Source organism: Callorhinchus milii, unplaced genomic scaffold (genome assembly GCF_018977255.1).
Source record: "Callorhinchus milii isolate IMCB2004 unplaced genomic scaffold, IMCB_Cmil_1.0 Scaffold2, whole genome shotgun sequence".
Taxonomy (NCBI): Eukaryota; Metazoa; Chordata; class Chondrichthyes; order Chimaeriformes; family Callorhinchidae; genus Callorhinchus; species Callorhinchus milii.
In genome coordinates, this window is record NW_024704743.1 from 63,980,213 (window position 1) to 64,003,873 (window position 23,661).

The 23,661-nt window shown below is 40.1% G+C and overlaps 1 protein-coding gene across 1 annotated transcript in view; it reads left to right on the plus strand.

The window, feature by feature from the left end:
- The first annotated feature begins 2,233 nt into the window (after positions 1-2,233).
- The window catches only part of zgc:110045 (uncharacterized protein LOC664755 homolog), a 198,437-nt gene continuing 177,009 nt past the window's right edge, over positions 2,234-23,661 (plus strand). The window contains 1 exon segment of the mRNA XM_007897449.2: positions 2,234-2,418. The gene's annotated coding sequence lies outside the window, so the exon portion shown is untranslated.

The window sequence follows — 23,661 nt, forward strand, 5'->3', positions numbered from 1 at the left end:
ACTACTGTACATATTTTAAACAATTTACTACCTGGTACTGCATCAGTGAACAATAGATTGCAGACTAACGTACCTTGGTTTAAGAACAACTTTGTTTAATATGTACATTTTCCGTTTTATTTCAGTTGCATGCATGCGTACTCATGCGGTTGGTCAAGTACAGTCCAGATGTTTTCAGTGATGTATGTGAGACCAGGTGAATTACTCTTGTATCGGTTGGAGAGATTTAGATTTCATCACTACAGAGAGTTAGCCCCTATCTTATCACCGTGACAGTGATGAGATCCCACTGTTATTAGGATGTTAGTAAATTGCTCCCTGTGTTAACTTTCCAATGCAGTGGAGTATTTTGTGTTATTTTCGTGACATGTGCATTAGCCATCCTACTGCTACTTTTGCCAGTGATTTGAGTGCGCTGTGCTGTGACCACGAAGGCGAGTTTAACCTCCTATGTTATTATTTACTCGGAAAGAAAGGGGGATGTCAGGCAGCCTCTAGTGTGTTGTTTTTTTTAACTAAAAATGAACTGGGGGAGAATGAGTGTGAACTGCTAAGGTCTTTGCTGTGAGGCTGGGGCGAGTGAGTGTGTGTTGTTGTGGTTATTATTGTTGTTGTTGCTGTCATTACCAGGGCTTTGAGTCGGGAGTCCCTGCGGGGGGTCTTCATCACGTCGATCCCGGGGCGTGTACCCTCCGCTCCACCATCGGAGGTCGCGCTTTCAGCCACTATGCCCGAAAATGTGGAACACTCTCTCAATCCCTCCACCTTGCCCCCTCTCTCCCCTTTTTTAAGTCCCGCCTGAAAACCTTCCTCTTTGTCCGCGCTTACAGCCACCTCCCCCGCCCGGCTCGGAGTCGGGCTCCGCCACTGTTAAGCGCTCTGAGACGCTACGCTGCTCGGAGGGGGGGGTGGGAACGGTACAACTGTAAGTTGTTGTTGTTGCTGTGCACACGGTCCCGCGTCGCTCCTCTTCTTCTCATCATTGTGGAGTCCTGTAGCTCAGTGGTTGGAGCACTCGCTTTGTAAGTGAGAGACCTGAGTTCAATTCCAGGCAGAGGGCGAAACCTTGGGCAAGTTTCCTTACTCCACACAGCCTAATAATAATCCCTCCAAAACAAAACAATAATAAATTGGTCATTTTCAATCCACGACTGTTTGTGGGACATTGCTGTGCGCAATTGGCTGCCGCGTTCGCCCACAAATATACAGTCAATTCACTTTACAGTGTGTTCTGTGAAGCGCTTTGGGACGTCCTCCTGACGTGAAAAGCGCTATATCAAATGCAAGGATTATTATTATTATTATTATCGTAAGCGAACGGCAAAAGGGAGCAGAGCCGGACTGCACAGACCGGGACTGCACAGACCACCGCGGGCTTCACTGGCTGAGATAAGGACCGGGGTGGCCGCCAATTAAAACACGTTTGGCGTCCAAAGGCCACCACAAACCAGCTCAAAAGTAGCCCAATATTACTGCTACGGGTAGCACTGGCAGAGCGGCCAATGTAGGTCAGTTGCTTTTGAAACTGTGTATCAAAGGGTCTTCAAAGGGAATCTGCAGCTTCAAATGTTCAAACATTGAAAAAGTAAGCAGCCGCCCAAAGACAGAGTGCCACAAAAACCCGCCCAACCGGGCGTGAAGCCGCCCAACCTGACCAGCATTACCCCGGAGCCGTGCCGGCGCGCATGCAGCCCTGGGTGCGGGGCGTGGCCTGCAAGGCGCGAGGCGAGGCCGTTGGTGCTCGGCGGTTTGGCGGTGATTTGGTGGGTGGGGAAAGGATTCCGAGCGCGCGCGCGCGGAATCCTTCCGCCAATGACAGCGCGAGAGAGAGAGAGAGAGAAAAAGAGTGCGGGACACGTTGGAGAGCGCGTGCGCGAGGCCAACGAGCAGCCGGAGCAAAGAGTGAAGCGGAGAAAGAGACCGGTTCACTCACGCACACTTTTCCTCCACATCGCATCTCTGTAATATATCCACATATATTATTACACATCGAAAGAAACGCGCAGTCTTGAAGTGGAAAGCAGAAGTTGGCCGTAGGACACCCGACAGAGAAGAAAGAAGGAAAGGAAGACAGGAAAGAAAAGAAAGGAAAGGAAAGAGCACGAGCGACACAGACGAGACAGAGAGGACCCGACTCGCCTTGTAACGGTCGTTTTTTTTAAAAAAAAACCACCACCACCACCACCAAAAAAAAATAAGGAGAGAGAAAGAGAGAGAGAGAGAGAAAAAAAAGGGAACGAAAGATTTGTGTGTATCTGTGCAATTACTGACTTCCACCCTTTATTAAAATTCCCTGATTTTTCCCCTCCTCGCTTCCCTTCAGTCCGAACCCTGTCTTGTATATAATCACATCTCCGCACCCTTCTCTCTGACCCTCTACGTTACATCCCCAAAAACCCTCCTCTGTATACCGTCCAGGTGAGTTTTTGTCTTTTCATCACTTCCTTTTTTTTGGGAGAACCGTGTAAGAGTGTGCGTGCGTGCGTGTGTGTTTTCTTTTCATATATATATATATATTTTTTTTAAAAAAAAGGCTGTGGTTGTGTTCCCTTCTTTCCGAATAAGTGGCAGCTTTATTCTTTTCCTTCGTGCAGCCTCAGCATCATCCAGAGAGATCTGTGCCTCTGCCTCTAACCCACCCGCCCGCCTGCCTCGCCTCGCCTCATCATCCAGGGGGAGGGGTTGGGGTGGGGGGTGTGGGGTGGGGGGGGGTCTGCAGGTTAGAGACCGAGAGACCGAGAGAGAGAGAAAGTGGGAGAGTTACAGGCTTTAGTAAATTGCAACTTTTTGCAATGGTTGGGAAAAAAAAGTGGGGTGTTTGCAGAGGAAGGGAAGGGTGAGAGAGAGAGAGCAAAAGAAAAAAAAGAGGTGTCGATACTGGGCAGCTAGAATGGGAGGAAAGGGTGGGGAGAGTTAGGATTCGACTGCGCGCTGGAAATGGTGCAAGTTCATAAAATTTTCAACGGTAGAGTAATCTTGTGCGGGCTGAGTGCTTCAGTTTTATTCGCCGCTTTTTATTTTACCCCAAAGAAAGGTGCTTGACTTGTTGTTAAACTAAAGGGAAATTTCCACGCAAGAGAAAGAGCTTTGTTAGGCTGTCACAAGTTTTGTTCTGTAAATGGGAAAATATCAGATGCATCTGCTTCAAGTGACCGTTTAAAGCCGGGTTGCTTTTTAAGGATATTCTAAGTTGCCAAGAAGCATTGACTAGAAGCCTTTTACTGAATTTTCTACATTATCATATAGCATAATGTAGAAATATAATCGGTAGCATTTTCAATCAACTGATATTGCACGAAACATTATGTTTTAATTGCAATATTCTGTTTAATTGATTTATATTTTTCATTTAGATAGATGCATTGTTACTTCCAGTTTAACTATTAGAATGACATAACTGTGTATAATTTGAAGGAATAATGTAACTGAAACATTTCTTGTACCAAGATGCTGTAGGTTCATTAAAGCTGAACACTGTATAAGTTTACTTAGAGTAGGTTACCAGGAAAGATGCTGAACATTATTCTAATCTAAATAGGGGAGTCCTAATGTTCTTAAATACTCAAACTGATTTAAAAATAATTATACTAGTATTACTACTGCTCGGTGATATAGCTTGTATTTAAAGCCTTACCATTGCTTATTTTGTTTTAGTCAGATCAAGTGAAACTAAGGGATATGATGACATGGATATGCAACATTGTTTTTTCTGCCAATTTCTTCATCTTTAGGGTGGTCCTTGATGCATACACATTTAATGGATCTTATTTAATATAAATCCTCATGGAGATGTTTGCTACAAAATAAATGTGTACATTAGAACACCCCCTCATCCTAAACAAATGTACATCTTAAATTAATCAGTTAATAATGCAGCTCTACAAATTTTGCATTTATAACAATTTAAAAAAAAGGTGTATAGGAGGGGCATTCAATCCACACTATTAACTTAACACAGCATTTTACTATTAAATATATTCTGGTGAAGTAAGTTAATATTTTTCATGTAGTGTCTTCGGTGATTCTGGATCTGTAAAGGACTGCATCATCTTAATGCAGCTTTGCTTTCAGCAGTACTTTAATAATTGATGTGGCTACCTTCAGACCTAATAGAGACCAGGGTGATTGGCTGCCAAAACTGAAATCTGGTGGCAGTGTAATAACTGTACAGGAATAGACTATTGCATCCATCTGTTGCTAGGTTGGGTGCTAATTAGGAAGGATGCCTAGGGTGTTCATCTCATAAAGACTAGAAAAACAGAGATTGTATGATGTGTCATAACCTTGTGGTGCCTATAGATTCGCCTGAGATGTTACTTTTCTGGTAGGAAGGTGTAAACAACTCTAAATGGTTAACACAACATTATTTAAAATATGCAAATAGATACTCTTAATTAGTGTGAAGAGATCTTACTGAACAGAAGTAATGTATTGTCGCTAAATGATCACAATATTGAAATTTATCTAGGACACACTTTTTAATTTGTTTTCAAATAACATTTCTACTTTTTTGATTGGTGTGGTACAAGTATGCAGCAACTATAAATTAATATAACTTGATAACAGTGTATTTGTAGTTACAATAAAACAACTTGCAATAGACTATAGTACTAAACAATAAGACTTCAATTAAACAGTCAGTATGCATAAGCTAATTGTTTTTTATAGTCTTGCACAAATGCTCAATCTCAAATTGTGTGAGTGAAAATGTGCCTGCATACTGACATTGCAACCAAATCCACATTAACTTGCTGTTTTGCATGAATATAAAAACACCAAGCAGAGCATTTTCCATCCCTTGGGGTGCTGTCTTTCTTTACATTAGAAAAAAAATCATGGCTTTAATATTTTTGGTTTGTTTTAATAAGATAGCAAAAATAGTTTTAAAATAAATTTATTGTACAACACTGAGGTAAAACATATGTTTGCTCACCATGATATGTCCATGTGGTGCTAACTGATGGATGAAAGCAAAGCCGTCTTAAAATTCAAATAGATTGTCACCTAAATATTTTGCTGATCTATAATACTCAATTTTATAGGAAATGTACAAATGCAGTAATGTTTTGTCCAAAATAACATATATTTTGTTTTTAATTAACTTTTTTAAATTAAAATGTGATAAATGCAGCTGCATATCCTCTTTTTGACTTGCAAATGTGATCCTTTTCAATTCAAGTCCATTTTGGTGCATCTGAAATGTTAAATAGAAGTGAGCAAAAATTACATTACGTAGCAGTGTTTTCGCCCTAGAAGACCAAGTAACAAGCTTGCCTCCATAAGGAGTTCTTTGAACATTTTAGCATTAAGCTGATTCTCCATTCATAGAATTTGGTAATCATCGATACTCTGCTTCATATATATTTTCTCTTCTATAAATGTGTGTAATATTGAGAAAGTGCAATTGGAAGTCTAGGAGAGTCAATGGAGAGTAAGATGGCTAGCAATTTCTTTTTCCTGAGTGGAATTTCCCTGTGGAATTGTAGAGTAGGCTTAGATGACATGCTGTAGTTCTGTCAGGCTGAATGTTTTATAAAGGTGCTTCTGAGGCTGAGGGAAATTATTGTTCTTTCCTTTGGCTGCAATTTTCTCTTTCCCTGATGCCATTACCATCTGGATTGAGTTCTGTCCTGCCATCCATTAGCCACTAATGCTCCATTAGTGTGGGCTGGCTGAATTTGATTCCCCCCATTGTATGATTCTAGTTCCCATGGCATGTGTTATACAACCAGCCTAGTCTCCCCATGGCCCTCTCATTCACCCTTAATGTACTCACCTACCCTGTCCACTTTTTCTAATCAATACTCTCAGTTGCCACATTAATCCAACCAAGGCATAAAGACAAAAGGAGTTCAAGATATGAAAGATTGAACAACCTGACTGCTGCAGGAATGGAAGCAGACTGTTGAGGGAACTGAAGGCTTGATATCCAGAATGGATCTACCAACAGAACTGTAAACCCAATATATTCATTTATATTTGGATGTATCTTTGAAAGTGGAAAGGTGATTATCAACAGAAAGTAAAACGGGCCATCTGGTGTTGTAATCCTGTATACTGAAGAACACGAAACCTCAAGCTCACATGGTGTAAGATTTCTGAAGCTATAATTGTTCTATATAATAATATTACAATTCAAGATTGAAATTGCTTGCTGATGATTCTGAAAAATGCAGCAATTAGCAAAGGGATTAATATAGTTTGTGGAAAGATGGCATAAAGAAGACTGGATTTGTTTGAATGCTGATGGATCGTTATGGTTTGAACATCGCTTCAGAAGAATGCTTACTTTTCCTCAGATCTGAAATTTTGAAGAAACATCGGCACTGTCAGTTGACAGAAAATGTCTATTTGTTTATGTGTATCTACTTTAGGCAATGTTGATTTGAACCTTCTCCATTCTGAAGCAGGTGTGCATTGTGGTGGAAGACTTTGCAGCTGCCTTTCTGTAACTGGATGGTTTGCATTGTTAAAATCTTTCTTTCAGAATGTCAGTTCATTGCGCTATGTACAACAAAAGGCCAGCTCCCCAGGGATAAGGAGACAAAAGAACAGATGGTGCAATCCTTCAACAGTTCCCAAATTGTGAAGTTTGCTATTACAGATTAACAAACATAAATGCAAAATTAGAGATTTATGTACATAGCACTCACATGTCAGGCAAATCAATAAAACATTTGCTAGTTGTACGAAAAAGGAATTTTATAAATTTGATGTGTTCATTAATTTATGGACTTAGATACAAGATTCCCATTATTTTGAATGGAAAAACGGCTGATGTACATACGCATACGTTGTGATGTTTTGTTGGTCACTGTAAGTAATTTGAAATTTTATTCAAAATTGATATCTCCATTTTTCATTTGTAAAGTTTAGAGGTATGATGTGATATTTGGCACACATGTCTGAAAGGTAATAGAGTTTATGCAGCCGGTGCTATTCAGATTATTTTTAAAAACATAATTCAGGGACAATATTCATCAGTGTCAAATTTTATTTAAAGTTTATCTTTTTCATTTGTAAAGTTTTAAGGAGAAATGTGACATTTGGCACACGTTTAAAAGGAACAGAAAAGTTTATGTAGCCAGTGATATTGAAATTCTTTTGAATTAAAAACATCAGGGCAATATTTATTAGTGTCATTTGGTGCAAAACCATATTGTGTAAGAGAGGTGTTGATGGTTTGTATCTGGGGATGTGACTTGTGCATCTGTAAAAGCCTGTATCCACAACATTTTTTACACCTACCTGTGGGTATATTCCGTCCTGCAAAATATTTGCATTGATATTCTCATTCTTTGAGGTCGAGTGGCAAACGTAAACATTTTTACGAAAATGTTTTTAAAATCAGCCAGGGAACAGGTAGTGCAGAGAATTTGATCAGCAATGTGTGACACTGAGTACAGCCTTAATTCTCCTGCACCCCCCACCCCCCCCAATGTCACTGAATGAAACCTAAGATGTACTAAGGGGAGATGTATCTCTTAGGGAAGGGAATGTTGTTCGGGAGAATCATTTGTACTGTGCTTGAACATGTTCCTGCAGCCAGGTCAGAGAAGTATTGGCAGAGGCCTGAGTGCAGGTGGGCACCTTCCTTTTCTGCTGCAAGAGATAGAGAGAAAATTCAAGTCCATTTACAAAATTTGTGTTTTTTAAAACAGAGTATTTTTGAAAAAAACACTGTTCCATGGGATCTTGGATTCTAATTTGATTATACAGTAATTGGTTTTGATAATTTGGAAATCAGTTTTGAGATATAAGATGTAAAAGATGTGGAACATTTTAAAATTTCTTGTATAGGAGATTTACTACAGATTAAGTCAAAAGAAAACTCATGCCTTTCAAGCAGCATACTTTTCCTTGAGTTGGTCATTTTAATAGAGTCTAGACTATCTTGTGATTTATTTCAAAGCTTCATTTCACATACTGTAAATTTATTTAATCTGATTTCTGATTTGCTAGAAAGTCTTATTATTTTAACATTCTACAATTTGAAATGAATTAACTGTGTTTTATGATATTATGAACACGACAATGTGTAAGATTTCAGCAAAATATATATATCCCATTCAAAAATAATCCAATACAACGGATATGCTGTGATTATGCTTTTATCACTGATTTTTAAGTGCAGTAACTGGCATATTAACTGCTGTATTTAACAGTTAGAGTGCCGGCGGCTCCAAAGAACACTCCTTGGGCTAGCCAATTTTAAAGTATTCAGCTCACATGCTGTGATACTCATTGAAACATATTATTTTAGTAATAAAATGATGATATTGTCCAGAATATCTTTACCCTACCTGCAAAAAAACAAATAAAACTGATTTTTTTTGAATGCTTTGTCCATTTCTTTTCCCCTATTTTATTTTTGTTAACTTTTGCCCTTTTCTTATCTACAATGCTCTGTTTCTCTCATTCAACATTTTTTTTGTTTAAATTCACAACAATTATTCACTTTTTTTCCTATGAACCTTATGGCTTTGTATATTTTTGAGGTGTGAGCCCCTTCAAGACTGTTGTTCACTGTGTGGGTTTGTTTCTAGTTTGTTGATGCTTAGACATCTAAAGATTGACACGGTTGTATCTACACAACCAGTCTACATTTGATGCAATGTCAAACTAAGAGTGTTATTGCAGGACAATTTATTTTGTTTTGCTGCTCCACCAATCTGATTGTGGCAGACCAAAATAACTGCGATAACTCTGTGGGAGTTAGACTCAGAAAGTAGCAGAATTTCAAAACATGATGCCGCATATATATTTCTGATTTGTGCGTTTTGTTTGCAGCTGACCGTAGTCATTTCCAAGTGTTTATATTCTGAAAAGTCACGGCTATAGGTATTGTAAAGTGTTTTCATCTGTTACAGAAAGGTGAAACAACTACTAAACGTTCAATTGTGACCTTCTGGAAACCTTTTTAAAAACGTCATCATGAAATGAACCTTTTTCTCAATAAGACCATAAATCATTAATTTATAAAACCTTTCAGAATTAGAAGTCAATTAAATAAGGCAATATTAATTTACAATGTCAACCATACACAGTATTTGCTTTTGTCACACAATGATTCATTCAAGAATAGCCAACTGCACGAGTATATATATATTCACTGAACTGCAGAATAAGTTGATAAAGAAAAACAACCATACTGTAATGCAGGTTCCATTGCACCGGAGGATCTGGGTATCGGTTATGTAGTTGCATGTTGTGGTGGAATTTCAGTTTCGTTTGGACTATTATCCTAGATCTAAGAATTAAGTTTTCCTTAATACTCCTAAATACACTACAGTGTTTTGTATATTTACTTGCACCCAAGTCTTATTCCCAAAGTAACTACTTTTCATGGTTCAAAATGTACAAAATATATCAATGTAAGTGCACTAAAATAAACAGTATAAATGTCAATTACAATTCACCTACAAAATACAGTCACTAGCCTTTGCAGTAAATCCTATGAACCACTGAGATATCCTCTTGTAAAAGATGCTATATCAAATGCAAGGATTTTTAATAATAAAACAATACTGCTTAGAGTTTACTAATTTAAATTGCAGTTAAAGAATACGAAGCTGCCCAAGTCTACACTGTGATTGCAGTTTTAAAATGATGGAAGTGTACCATTCTAGCAATTTTTCCAAGTTTTTGTTGTGTTCATAAGGAATATGTAGTAGCAGAGTATTGCATCTTGGAACAAATTGCTATCTAGACATTTCTGATTGGGTGGCTGATTATGAAAGCATTTTGATGGTATCTGTGATGCTAGGCTGACGGGGAAAGATTTGTTGTGGTGGGAATGTACAGGTTAATGGAAGTAATTAAGCGTAAATTGTGAGCTTGATCAACTCTATGAATTTGAGAAAATGTTACAAATGATGTTTCACATGCATGAAAGTAGAAAACATTTTTTTATGTATGAAATTATATCAATTCAATCATTAAAGCATCACAGGACTGTTAAAAATTATGCAGAATAAATAAAGCGGTTCATGTGAGATAACTGAACGCAATAATCTTCAATTCACCTGAAAATATTACATAATTTGTGTGATCATGCTACTAATAAATAATTACAGTAAACTCCAATTAACTGTCACTCCAAGGGAAAAGGATCCAGTGACAAATTTTCTGATACGATGACTTAACAGTTGGTCCTCACCATATCATCCCAAGCCACTCAGTCTCTCCTCGCACCTGCACCAGTCACAGGCTAGGACAGGAGGGCTCTGCAATGCAAATTGCTATCTTATAGAACGAGTTACCCAATCAATTTTACATTGAAATACTTAGGATTTCTTCCTCTTGACATGAACGGCGCTATAGAAATGTAATTTGCTGCTGAATTATGTATTTTGCAGAGTGAACAGTAAAGTGATATCCCTCAATAATACAAATTACATTTGTATAGCGTTTTTCACTTCCTTCGCCTCTCTTTCTATTTCCAGGTCTCTGCTGAAGACCTTTCTTTTCGACCGCGCCTTTGGTCACCTTCCTCCCCCTCCCCCTGGCTTGGCCCTGGGATCCGTTACTGTGAAGCGCTCTGAGATTCTGTCCGGCGTGGAGGGCGCTATATAAATCCAAGTTGTTCATATCAGGAGGACGTCCCAATCCACTTGACAGTCAGGAATTTGGACCAGAGCGGGGAGTTGGATTCAAGAGGGGTGGAGGGTGACTGAGGACGCGATCAATGACGAGGGTCTTGAGTAGTGCCGTGAAAGAGGAAAGGGAGAGAGGAAGACAAAGGGATTGTGGGAAGGAGTTCCAAAGAGTGGGGGCAGAGAGGCTGAAGGCCCGACCGCTGATTGTGGGGTGGGCTGGGTGAGGGATGCTGAGCGGAGGGAGCGGACAGGTTGTTATGGCGTTAGCGGTTCACAGAGGTAGGGAGGACCAAGGCCGTAGGGGGCTTTGAAGACTAGGATATTGAACTCTATCCTTTGGGGGATGGGGAGCTAGTGGAACCGGGCGAGGGCTTATATGGGAAATGCTCAGGATATCAACAACATAAGTGATAGTGACTAGTTAGCCACTAGTTAAACAGAGTTGAGTTATCTGGAGTTTATTGTACTATGTCCCTTTAACATTTGTTAAAGAACTATGTTACTTTCAATGATCTAGGGTGAGTTGTCCTGTGTAACATTTACTGATTCTCCTGCAACTCAGTATTAACACCCTGCTTAGAGCCAAAGAGGTTTATAACCAGGAGACCACTCATCCCATCACGTCTGCTCTGTCTCTCAGAGTAAGCTTATCTTTCAATCCCACGGCCTTTGATTTTATAAAATCATACTTATCCTTTGATTTGAATCTGCACTTTATGTACACAGTGCAAGCAATTAGTCTTCTCAAGCACGACTACAAGTACACATCAACACCTTTTTATCAAAAAGAATATCCTTCCTGGATTCAAGACTCCACTTTTCTGGGTTTTGATCTGAACTCTAATTAGATTATAGTTTTGTACTCTCTGGTATTCATTAATATGTACAGAATCATTACTGTTCTTTGAATCAGTGGAAGAACTAATGGTTATGGACAAAAGTATATAAGTTTAAAAAAAAATCTTTTTCTGCACCATGTCCAAATAAATACTGTTGTTACCTCATTCCACACACCGCTTGGTTAACTGCTGTTAGGCTTGAAACACATTCTGCCTGTGTTAACTTCACCAGTTAACTCAGTGCGATGTGCTAACTCCACATAGCACTGGGATAACCGGAGAAGCTCACCTATTGCTCTGTGGAAGATGCTATCATTTGAAAAATGATGAAGACCATACAAGGTATGTATGTTTTTTAACTAAAAACTATAATCAGTAGGACAATTAAAAAAAAATCAATATTTTGAAAATAATTAAACTTGACACCACCTGAATTGCTTGAAAGCTAATGCCATCTAGGGTAACATCTTGGAGGAGTTACTAAACCCAGTGGAACTGAAGCAGGGATTTGAACTAATCGTTACCCAGTTGAAGCAGCTATGTTAATGATTATAATAACTAATATCAATTAATCTCTTTTAGACTGAGTAAGTAGATACTCCAATTCAGGACATCAGTGTTGTTGTCAGAAATAAAAACAAAGCAACAGAAATAGAAAGTTGGTTTCAATGCTAATCATAATTCTCTTTTTTTAAATAGGATAAGACACCTTCTTTAAATCAATTCTTTATGTATTCCTAGATTTTTAACATTGGATGTTTTGTAAGGTTTAAGCTGATAAATTAATGAACAGGTTAGTTTAAATTGATATAGTTTTAAATTGAGGTAAAAGTAGATACTTTGCAAGTTGATCGTATTGTGCTTATTCACATGTTTTCCAAAGACTATACCAAAACATAAACACAGGGTGGCAGTTTAGGTTTATCAATTAAAGGGGATGTATTTCTGTTTACTTAGACAAGAAAGTTGCTGCATAAACAACAAAAAAGTTACATTTGTATAGTGCCTTTCACGTCGGGAGGACGTATCAAGGTGCTGAACAGACAGAGTTACGGACCTGAGATGGGGGAGGGTGGAGAGCAGGGGAAGAAGCAGGGAGATCAAAAGCACGGTCAAAGAGGAGGGTCTTGAGATGGGTCTTGAAGGTGGCAAGGGAGAGCGCGAGACAGAGGGACTGTGGGATGCAGTTCCAGAGAGTGGGGGCAGAGTGGCAGAAGGCCCACCCAACAATAGTGGGGTGAGCAAGGCGGGGGACGTAAAGAAAGCCGGAGCCTGCTGAGCGGAGGGAGTGAACGGGATGGCAGGAGGTTAGGAGGTCGGAGAGGTAGGGGTGGGGGAGCAAGACCATGGAGGGCTTTGAAGGTGAGGACCAAGATCTTGAACTGTATCCTCTGTGTGATGGGACGCCAGTGGAGTTGCACAAGGATGGGAGTGCTCCTGGAGCCTAGTGCGGGAGAGGACACGAGCTGCAAAGTTCTGAGTACAGTACACACTGTAAAATAGAAAAACAAAATGAGCAAAGATCTTCAATCCTCCGATTTTCTTTGTTTCCCCCTTCTGCTTTGAAATGGTACCAATGGGCAAATAAGAGTTGATTGAATTGAGCTATTGTAGAAACTGTATTATGTGAAAATGTGAATTTTTTAATTCTGAAATATTAATTCTCTTTCCTCTGGGACAAGAATCTTAAGTTTCATAATTAGTTAGCACCTAAATTAGGTAACACGGCATTACAGTAAATCTGGATCATGGCATTTAATATGATCTGAGTGAAGTCCGAGTTACAGGCAAACTGAATTGAATTGCGGGAAATGTAGTTTTGAGCTGTCTCCACATGTGCACTTACCCGCAAGCATTGAATCGCAGAAACTTCTTTTGTGCGTGCGGCAACGAGTCAAGACTGTTTCCCGCGATTCAATGCATTTTGATCTGTTGCTGCATGCACACTTACTGGCAATTGCATTGAATCACAGGAAATGAAGTTCTGCAACACTTGCAGGGAGAAGTCAAGATTTTGTTTCCTGCAATTCAATGCAGCCAGACGGTAAGTGCACATGTGTCAACGGGTCAGTACGTCATTTCCCATGATTCAATGTAGCTGGTAAGTGCGGAAGTAATGGAAGATGGGGGAATACATTGCAAGTTAGGAGGTGATAAATACGACAAGTACAAAGAAATCTAAATGGTTTTGATAGGAAACTAAATGGGACTCGGATGCATGTACAATTATACAATTTATAAAGTTAAGACTTACTGTAATTGATCTCTGCATCGAGGTTATCCAAAATGGTCAGTTCGAATTCATTTATCAGTTACCACCTTTTGGTGGAACTTTCTTCTGTTCAGTATTATGTATTATTCAAAGCTGGACCTATTGGTGTTCAAAGCGTGTGTTACATAAATACAATTCTTAGCTATTTTTAAATCACATGGAGTTGAGGGCAATATTGGGTCACAGATAGAAACTTGGCTGGAGATGGAGACAAAGAGTATAAAAGATGCGTTCAATGATTGATAGACTGTGGGAAGTGGTGTTCCCCAGGGATTCATTGATGGTGACCTGGGTACAAGAATAGAGGATACGATCTCTAAGTGTACAGTTGGGAGATGTAAACTGTGAAGAAGACGGGCAAACATATAAAGAAACATAGATGGATTAAACAAGTGGACAGAACTAAGGCAGATGGATTTTACATTGCAAAGTGTAAGGTGGTGTATTTTTTAGGAAGGATTTGCTCTACCTAGTGGTAGAGACACAGAAGGATAAGTGGGTAGTGGAGGTATAAAGGAGTATAGCAAAATGGTAGGGCATTGCAATTAAAAATTCTGAGAAGTTGGAGCTCTTTAAGATGTTGCACCAATGTAATAAGGCGTTATGTCAAATGCAAGGATGATAATGGAACATGGACTAAATTCATCCTGTTCTTCTGGATTTTCTTGGATTTTACTTATGTTTCCTTTTTGGTCTGATAAACATTCTACGTGTAAGAGTTGAGTCAATTTAGCTCAATCCTAGCTTGGGCAGGAAACCAATACAGAATCTTAACGACAACTGATACACCTGTTTTGTTGGCTTGTCACAGATACTTGAGTTACATTACAGTTCCAGATGGGAGTACCCTGTTATAGGAACAGAACACTTTGCACCTGACATCCCAACAAATTGAATGCTTGAGGCAGAATGATATATGGGATCAGATGCATCAAACAATGTTCTCTTCTGTACAGAGCTCAAATTCAGTTTACCGTTGGGCAGCCCAAGCTGCTGAGAGCTCGATCAGATTTCCCGCGATGTATAATGTTCTGCAGTTTGTAAACATTAGCACTCTGAAGAAAAGTTTTTGATACATTTATGATCAGGGCACACTTTACTGTCCAAGGCATTCTCCTTAAGCATGTTGGTTGCACCTACTGAATTTTAAGCCCTACAACATTCACTGACTTAATTCTAAGATGGTACAACTTTGAAAGCTTTGAAGTTAATAGTGTGGTTAAAAAGAAAATTCTGATCCAAAAAGCTAACCCAGAATGTTAACTCAAAAAAAAATGTCTCGACTGTCTGTGGGACATTGCTGTGCACAATTGGTTGCCATGATTAGCCCACAAAATATACAGTCAATTCACTTTATAATATATTCTGTAAAGTGCTTTGAGACATCTAGAAGACGTGATATGATATGGCATATCACATATCACGTGAAGTGATATTGCGCTCTATCAAATTCAAGGAATATTATTATTATCCTTCCACAATTCTCTTGAGTTCTCTTTCTTTCATCGTACCTATTTCATTTTGGTTTTTGTAACCATGCAGGTGACTACAGAAAAGAAAATTTTTCTAATCCTAATTAGAAAATCCTAATCCTCTTGGACATCTAGTGTTTGTACCTGTCACTTCGCTATTTCTGATCAAGGGGTAAATTATAATATTTTATACCAGATTTAGCAGTGGGAAAAAATAGACCAAAAGTATTCTGAGAGCTTTTTGGATCAGAAATTTCTTTTCAGCCATACACTTAACTTCAAAGTGTTCAAAGTTGTACCAATTTAGAATGAAGACAGGCAATGTTGTAGGGCTTAAAATATATTGACTAGATACTAATTCATCATAAGATTTAGGATATTGATAATCCCAAAAGGTCAGGCTTTTGGAATTTGTCTTGATTTATGGCCATAACATAAATATTCAGTAGTTATTGGAAATGAAATGTTGATTTAACATAGACTTACCTAGACTAGTGCTACTTCTTGATGGCCCCATTTTTGGCCAGCCTTTATGGGCAGTCAACAAAATAAATTTTCTTGAATAAATAGTTCTTGATTTATGCCATAAATCAAAAAATATTCAATCAAAAAAACTAAAATCACACTACCGATTGAACTCGAACTTACCTCAGAGGGACATTTCCAGCTCACAGGCCACTGGTCTAGATTATGTGAGTTCCAAGTCCCGCATGGGGCTTGAACCCACAAACTTCTGACTCAAAGGTGAGAGAGCTTCCAACTGAGCCAGTCTGACACAGTGAAATGAATGGGCAAAAATTTGAGTGAATCCTATTTGTAGTTTTCTCTCTTTTTGCCTCCAGATAGAGGTGATTCATTTACATAATGGAAAAGTTACAATGGTAAACTCATTTAACCCATTCATGTCCTCTTATTAAATATCAAATGCAAGATTTATTATTATTTGAGGCGCCAAAAAGATTTTTTATAAATTTTGAGTTTGTCACAATTCTAGATAACTATGTCCTTCCAATGCTAGTTCCACTCTTAATCCTCTTTTGGTACACAATCAGAGCCTTACTACTGGTATCTCCTATGAGCTCAAATGTAACAGCATTTAAAAATGAATTGGAAAAGTACAATATATTGAGGGAATATTATATTGGTGTATGAGGGTATAGTATGGGGAACAAGCAGTGGATTAGGATTAGAATAGATAGCTCCAGTGGAGGAGGTAACAGCAACACGTATAATTTACATTTATTTCACATTGGGAGGGCGTCTCAAACCGATTAATGCTGCTAGCTGGGACCTCAAAATGGTGGTGAGAGCCAAACGGGGAGGGCAAAGATGACCAAAGGCATTGTCACAGATGTATGTCTTGAGAAGATCTTGATTGAGGTGAGGGAGGGAGCACGTCAGAAGGACAATTACCTAATGGCCGCATTCTGAACTATAAACCTTCAGTTTTAAATAACAGACCTTTTGTTCAGATTAAATACCGTTATCTAATTTTAATTTACATATGTTTTAAGATTATCATTTTATGATTTAAATTAAGGCTAGATATGTGTCCTCACAGTCTGTATGTTGATCTTCATACGGTCTTTAATAAACAATTTATGGATCGACCATATTTTATTTGCATTCAGATTAAGCTATCATCTGATCTCATCTCAATATTGGCTTATTTGCTTCTTTGTTGAAATCTTTAAGATATTCAAATTCTTTCAGCCAACTTCAAAGTGGATCTGATATATGTACTGAAGATTTTTGTAAATCTAGACATTTGGAAAATCCTATATTACTAGTGGATGGGTTGTATGTGGAATTATATATCTTTGAGAATTGGAACATTGATAACTAACAGATAAAGTTGAAACTTATTTCATAGAGCCATGTTCCTACATCTAGATAGTTGCAGTTGGATCTATTTATAAACACTATAAACAGCCTGGTCTTTGATCCTTAACATCAAAGCATACTTAACTTATCCCCACTGGAAACAAAAAAACACTGACTAGTCTATGAGAGAAAGCTATGTTCAGGAAGGGAAATACTATGATTCTCACAGGACTTTAGAGAGTGCTGATTAGAAAGCTCATCTCAATGTATCACAATATGAAGCAGAGTAGACCAAATGAAGGCAATCTTACTTTTTTAATTTAGTTTTAATTTTTCTACAAAGAGTAATTTCTGATAGCTTTGGTGAGAAAATTTATTTAGAGAACCAGAATAAATTAAAAGTGTTGTAAATAGGATAACATTAATAGATAAATAGATTGGGCATCTTACAAGAAGAAATACTATGAGGTGTCACATAAAGATAGTAGTAGTAGAAGTAATGATTTAGCCAAAATGGTGCAGTCCATATTTATATCTTATGGCTGAAACAATTTTATTTGCTTTAATTTCTTCAGTTTATTTCAGTATATATGTTAAAGTCTAGAATCTTGTGATATGTGGGAAGCAATAGTCTTACTGTTTCCAGTTAATACCCATTTCTTATTGGAACTTCAAGAGTGTCATTTAGGTTTTCTAGGCCAAAACAATCTGTGCGATTATATAAGCCAATAATACCTTTTTTTAAAAAAAATAATGCTTTACATTTATTTAACAGATATACAACCAAAAACTATTTGACCAAGGATGTTTGATTGCTTTAAAATAAGTTATCCTTCACAATAAACTGATCAAAGCATTACTGCATTATCTTCTTCTATTACTTCACCTTTCCTGAAGCTGGTAACTCAATTTGGTGTGCATTTCTAAGGTACCTGCAGTCCTCTTTTGATATGTATATGTATGAACATATGGACTTTTTTAATGATAATATTAAAAAAAACTTGCATTTGATACAGCTCCTTATCACATCATTGAGACATCTCAAATTGTTCACAGGATATACTGTGAAATGGATTGAGTGTATATGGAATATTTAATATATATGTGTATTTAAGATACATATTATGAAGGCATTATAAGGATTAAAACGGTGCTCATGTTGGAACAAAAGTTAGTGAAAGTGTTAATGACAGCAGAATACAAGCCTGACAAGTAATTTAGGGTAGAGGAAGTATAATGGATGTGTGGTTTTATGCCTTGTTAAGACGTGATTGATATCGTTGTGTGTACAATCACTTATGAAATATGCTGGGATTTGATAACTGCCATTGGTCATAGCTGTGGTTAACAAATTGTTACACAGAGAGGTGTTTATTGGGTTTGATTGCACAAGCCATATTAAGAAGTCTTCAGTCATTTTAGCTAAGTGTACTGTTAAATTTTACATTTACACTTGTTTCATGAACTTTTAGATTTCCTGTGCGCCTGTGTTTAACTGGCATAAATTATAGGCAATGATGGAATGCCTCAATGCTCATGCAAAATGCAGACATTCAAGGACATGCTATTTGGAATCATGAGTGACATATATGCAAGCTAAACACAGAACCTTTATGTGTAAAAGGTGAGGAAGATGAATAGCCGGAATTGTTTTCAGCCATCATCACACGATCGAGTGATTGAGTTTAAATGTAAGAAAGCAATACATGACTAAGTCAGTGATAAAATTGGTCATTATAATGAGAGACTCCATGAAATAAAAGTGAACTATATATTTATATATATAGTCCTATATTTTCAGATCTTACAAAAAGAGCAATATCCTCTTCTATCTCTAATCCCTCAAGGTATGAGTGCGTGCCGCCAATGTACCCAGACCAAAACAAACCGAACGGTCCATTGGCAGATCTGGCTTGACCACATCTAGACATATCGCTCCACCCTCGCCTCCGCCAAATCATCCTTTAAGTTGCAGATAACCTTGGTGGCCAAGGACAATCCCAGGCTCCTCTTCTCCACCACTAACTGCCTCCTCCGTCCACTTTCTTGCGCCTCACCCATCCTCTCCTCCAATTCCAACTGCGAGGAGATGTTGGACTTCCTCCACTCCAGAATTGAAGGGATTGTTCGGCTACCTCTCCCCCGTCCACCGCTACCCCCCTCGTCACCTCCACCTCATGCCCCGGACCCCACACATCCCTCCTTTCACTACTTCAGCCCTGTCTCCCCCTCTTCCCTCACTTCCATCATCTCAAAAATGAAGTCCACCACCTGCTCCCTTGATCCCATCCCTATCCCCCTCCTCGCAGTTACACCTCCTGGCCCATCTTTTAACTGATGTTATGAACTTCTCCTTATCCGCTGGCACTGTTCCCACCCCCCTAAAAACAGCTGTCATCACCCCATCTTCAAAAAACCTTGTCTGGACCCATCCCTACTCTCCATCTTTTGCTCTATCTCCAACCTCCCATTCCTTTCCAAAGCCCAGGAACAAGTCGTTGCGTTCCAGCTTTGCTCTTTCCTCTCCCGCTATTCCCTCTCTGAACTCCTCCAATCGGTTTTCCATGCTGCCCACAGCATGGAAACAGCCCTGGTTAAAGTTGCCAACGACATTCTGAACATCTGAAACCAGGGCTCTTTCTGCCTCCTTGTCTTCCTCGACCTCTCTGCTGCCTTCGACACTGTCAACCATTCTATTCTCCTACACCGCCTCTCTTAGTTCAATCTTCGCAGGCCTGCCCTTGCCTGGTTTGAATCTTACTTCTCCCACCATCTCCACTTTGCTGCCACTAACGGCATCTCCAGCCCTCCACTATCACTTGTGGCATCCCTCAGAGCTCTGTCCTTGGCCCTCTCCTTTTCAACATCTATATGCTCCCCTTCGGTGTCACATCATCCGGAGACATGGGATCAACTTCCACATGTATGAGGATGACACCCAACTCTACCTTTCTGCCTCCACCCTCGATTCCAGGACCACTGCTGTCCTCACAGACTGCCTGTTGGAAATCAAGTCCTGGATGAGAGCTAACTTACTGCAGTTGAATGTCAGTAAGACAGAGGCCCTCCTGCTTGGGCTCCCGTCAGCGCTTCCATACCTCGGGCACTGACAGCATCTCCCTCCATGGATGCACTCTACATCTCACGGAGCCAATACAGAACCTCAGTGTTCTGTTCAACCCTCAACTGTACTTCATACCCCACATCCTTGCCATGACATGACCCGCTCTGCCATTCCCTACCTCTGCAACATCACTTGGCTCCGCCACTGTCTCACACCGCAGGCCTTTGAGACCCTCATACACGCATTCATAACATCCAGGCTCGACTACGCAAACTCCTTGCTTGTTGGCCTCCCTAACTCCTCCCTCCGTAGGCTGCAGATCATCCAGAACTCTGCAGCCCATGTCCTCTCCTGCACCAGGCTCCGTGACCCTATCATCTGCACCCTCACCCGACCACTGACTTCCCATCACACAGAGGATACAGTTCAAGGTCCTGTTCCTCACTTTCAAATCCCTCCATGGCCTTGCTCCCACCTATCTCTGCGACCTCCTAACCCTCTACCAACCTGCACGCTCCCTCCGCTCAGCGGGCTCCGGCCTGCTTCACGACCCCGCCTTCAGCTACTCTGCCCTCATCCTCTGGAACTCCATCCTGCAGTCCCTCCGCCTTGTCCCCTCCCTTGTCTCCTTCAAGAGCCGTCTCAAGACCCTCCTTTTCGACCGTGCCTTTTCCCTCCCCCCCACCCCCCCGGCCCTTGTCAGGTGTATCAGCACTGCAACAGTTAACCAAGGTAGACACAGAGGAAAGGTCATGCTTGTTGACAATAACATTCATACAAGGCACCCAGAGGACTGTGTGAGATAGTAGAAAGACTTATTTATGGAAGTCCAAGGAGAAAGATAAAGAGGTCCTTGGCAAAAGGCCGATATTGATAATTTGGTGCCTCGTCGGAATCAGATCATGAGGTTCTCAGGGTTCTGTAGAAAACAAATTTAGAACGTAAGGAAGAGGTTTTGCCAGTAATCGTTGGGAGATGTAGGAGCTGAAGGGAGCTGAGGGGAGCAGAAAAGTCAGAGAATGTAGGAGCAGAACAGTCTAGAGAGGAGTCCTGTAGCTCAGTGGTTAGAGCACTCGCTTTGCAAGCGAGAGACCGGAGTTCAATTCCAGGCAGGGCGAAACCTTGGGCAAGTTTTCTTACTCCACACGCCTAGTAATAGTCCCTCCAAAAACAATAATAAAATTGGTCATTTTCAATCTACGACTGTTTGTGGGACATTGCTGTGTGCAATTGGCTGCTGCGTTCGCCCACAAATTTACAGTCAATTCACTTTACAGTGTGTTCTGTGAAGCGCTTTGGGACGTCCTTCCGATGTGAAAAGCGCTATATCAAATGCAAGGATTATTATTATTATAAAGAGAAGTCAGAAGGGAGCAGAACAATCAGAATCCTGACGCGATCCTTACAACTTGTAAAGCTTGATCACCAATACGATTTGTAATAAAACCTTGATTCTAATACTCTACATTTGGAGTACATCTGTTGTTCAGCATTGAACGTGTAAGCCCTTCGGAGGGAAGGGGATGAGGTTAACACTCTTTCCCGACCCCCAACTCGTGTCTGAAATACTGATTGCCCAGCGCCTTGGGACATACTCCCGATGTGAAAGGCGCTATACAAATGTAATTTTGTTTGTATGTTAATTTAAACTTGCTGTTGACCCCACTCTTACAAGCAACTTGCGTAGTGTCTGCACTGCAGAAAACCAGAAATCACAAAAAGGCTGTTACATTAATTGATGAAGCAATTTGGACCAGTTGCAGTAAGAAGTTGATAGTGAAGGAAATTGATTTCTGATTACATTAAAACATAAATCCCTTTTTCCAGGCGAAACGGGGAAATGGAAAACTTGCAGGCAAGCAATGGGTAAGTGGAAGAAATTCCATTGAGATGCAGCTCTAAGCTATATTGTTTTTGGACAATTAATACAACCTTTGAATCCATGTTTTCACATACTTCTCTTAGAAAGTCGTTAAAGCACTTTTCTTACTTACAGTATAGAGAATACTGCTGAAATGACTTAACATATTGTATGATGTGTGGGAATCTTGAACCTGCTAAATAAGACGGTGGTCAAGCCAATCTTCAATGTGCAAGTTCCCAAAGCAGCAGCATTTCAGTGTTGATATTCCTGAACCAAGCAATGACAAATCAGAATAATTTTGATGGTGAGGAGATGGATAGTAACTGCTTGTTCCAAGTCCAGTGGTTAACTGCCTGACGGTGGCATCCACGAAAAGCAGAACACTCGCTCCAGATTTATTCATGCGAGAATTTTTTTTTTTGCAGAAGTACTACACATCCATGTGTTATATGTCATGAATAAAGGCGACATTTTCATTGTGGACAATGGTGGGATTTTGCAGTCCCAATATGCCTATTTAAATATTAGCAGCGGTAGTATATCTATTTCATTACACTCTCGACCTAGTGCCTCATGATGCTTTCATGATGAAACTGGAAGCCAGAGAATACATGGCCAAATCTAGGATTTTATCTGGAATGTGTATTCCAGCTCCAAGATCTGTTTAAGGATCGACACGGTCTATCTGTTCTACGCCTTTCTTGACAGGGTACCGGCACTTCTGTTTATGGATGATATTGTGCCCCTGGAGGACTCAGCAAGGTCCTTTTGTGCTGCACCTGCCATCTTGAAAACTGGGCCACCTAATGGGACATAGTGGTGGATGCCTCCAAGTGTGGAATCATGGTTCTGCATGCCCAAGACAATTGAGGGTTTTGATTGGAAGATACAAGGGGCATCAGTCCCAATTGTTGATTCTTTTCGGTGGGGGTTGTGGTGGACATCAACTTTTGCCTGGAAACCCTGATGAAGGACCACGCAGAGAAGGGGCGAAAGACACTGGCCGTGCTGGTCTCTCTTCAAGAACAGCAAGGTCCCAATGCAGGTCAAGCTTGGGGCACATAAAACCTGCAAATAGTTCTCCTTTATGGATCTGAGATCCTGGGGATGCAGTGGAGAGGCTTCCTCCAGCTGCTTTGCCAAGCCCAGGATAAGCATTGAGGTGGATTTGTAGAAAACACGGGAAGTGTCTGCTCAGTGGAAGGGCGGCTTCACAGCGGACCCGTCTATTGGCCAAAGTCCCTCACATGAGAACTTGGATTAAGCAGCTGGTGCTGGCATTCAACTTGGACCTCGAGAACATCAAGGTGGCTGGCACATCATAAGCTGTCCTGTAAAGGTCCACCCACCACCTAAAGGCAGATGTCCGTCAGAAAGCTGACGAGGAAACTGAGGCTTGGAGTGACAGCTGTCGGAAGGAGTTGCCTGGAGTGCCAGTTTGTAAACACACGTCCATACATTTTGGAATCCACCATGATTGGTTTGCAGGGAGTTAAGCAGCTGCTGGTAAGCTCCATACCTCCAATTGGTGGAACCATCGATCAATGGGAAGGGATGTATGTCAAAGCTGTGGACAGGAAGGAGGTGGCATTGTTCTCAAGTTTTTTATGCTGAGCTGCATTGCCCACCAGGAAGCTCATAGGGAGTTGCTGGAACCTGCCATTCACCTCGTGAGGGTTCAAACCCATGCTTGTTGGATGTCAAATGACCAACTAGTGACTATCCTCA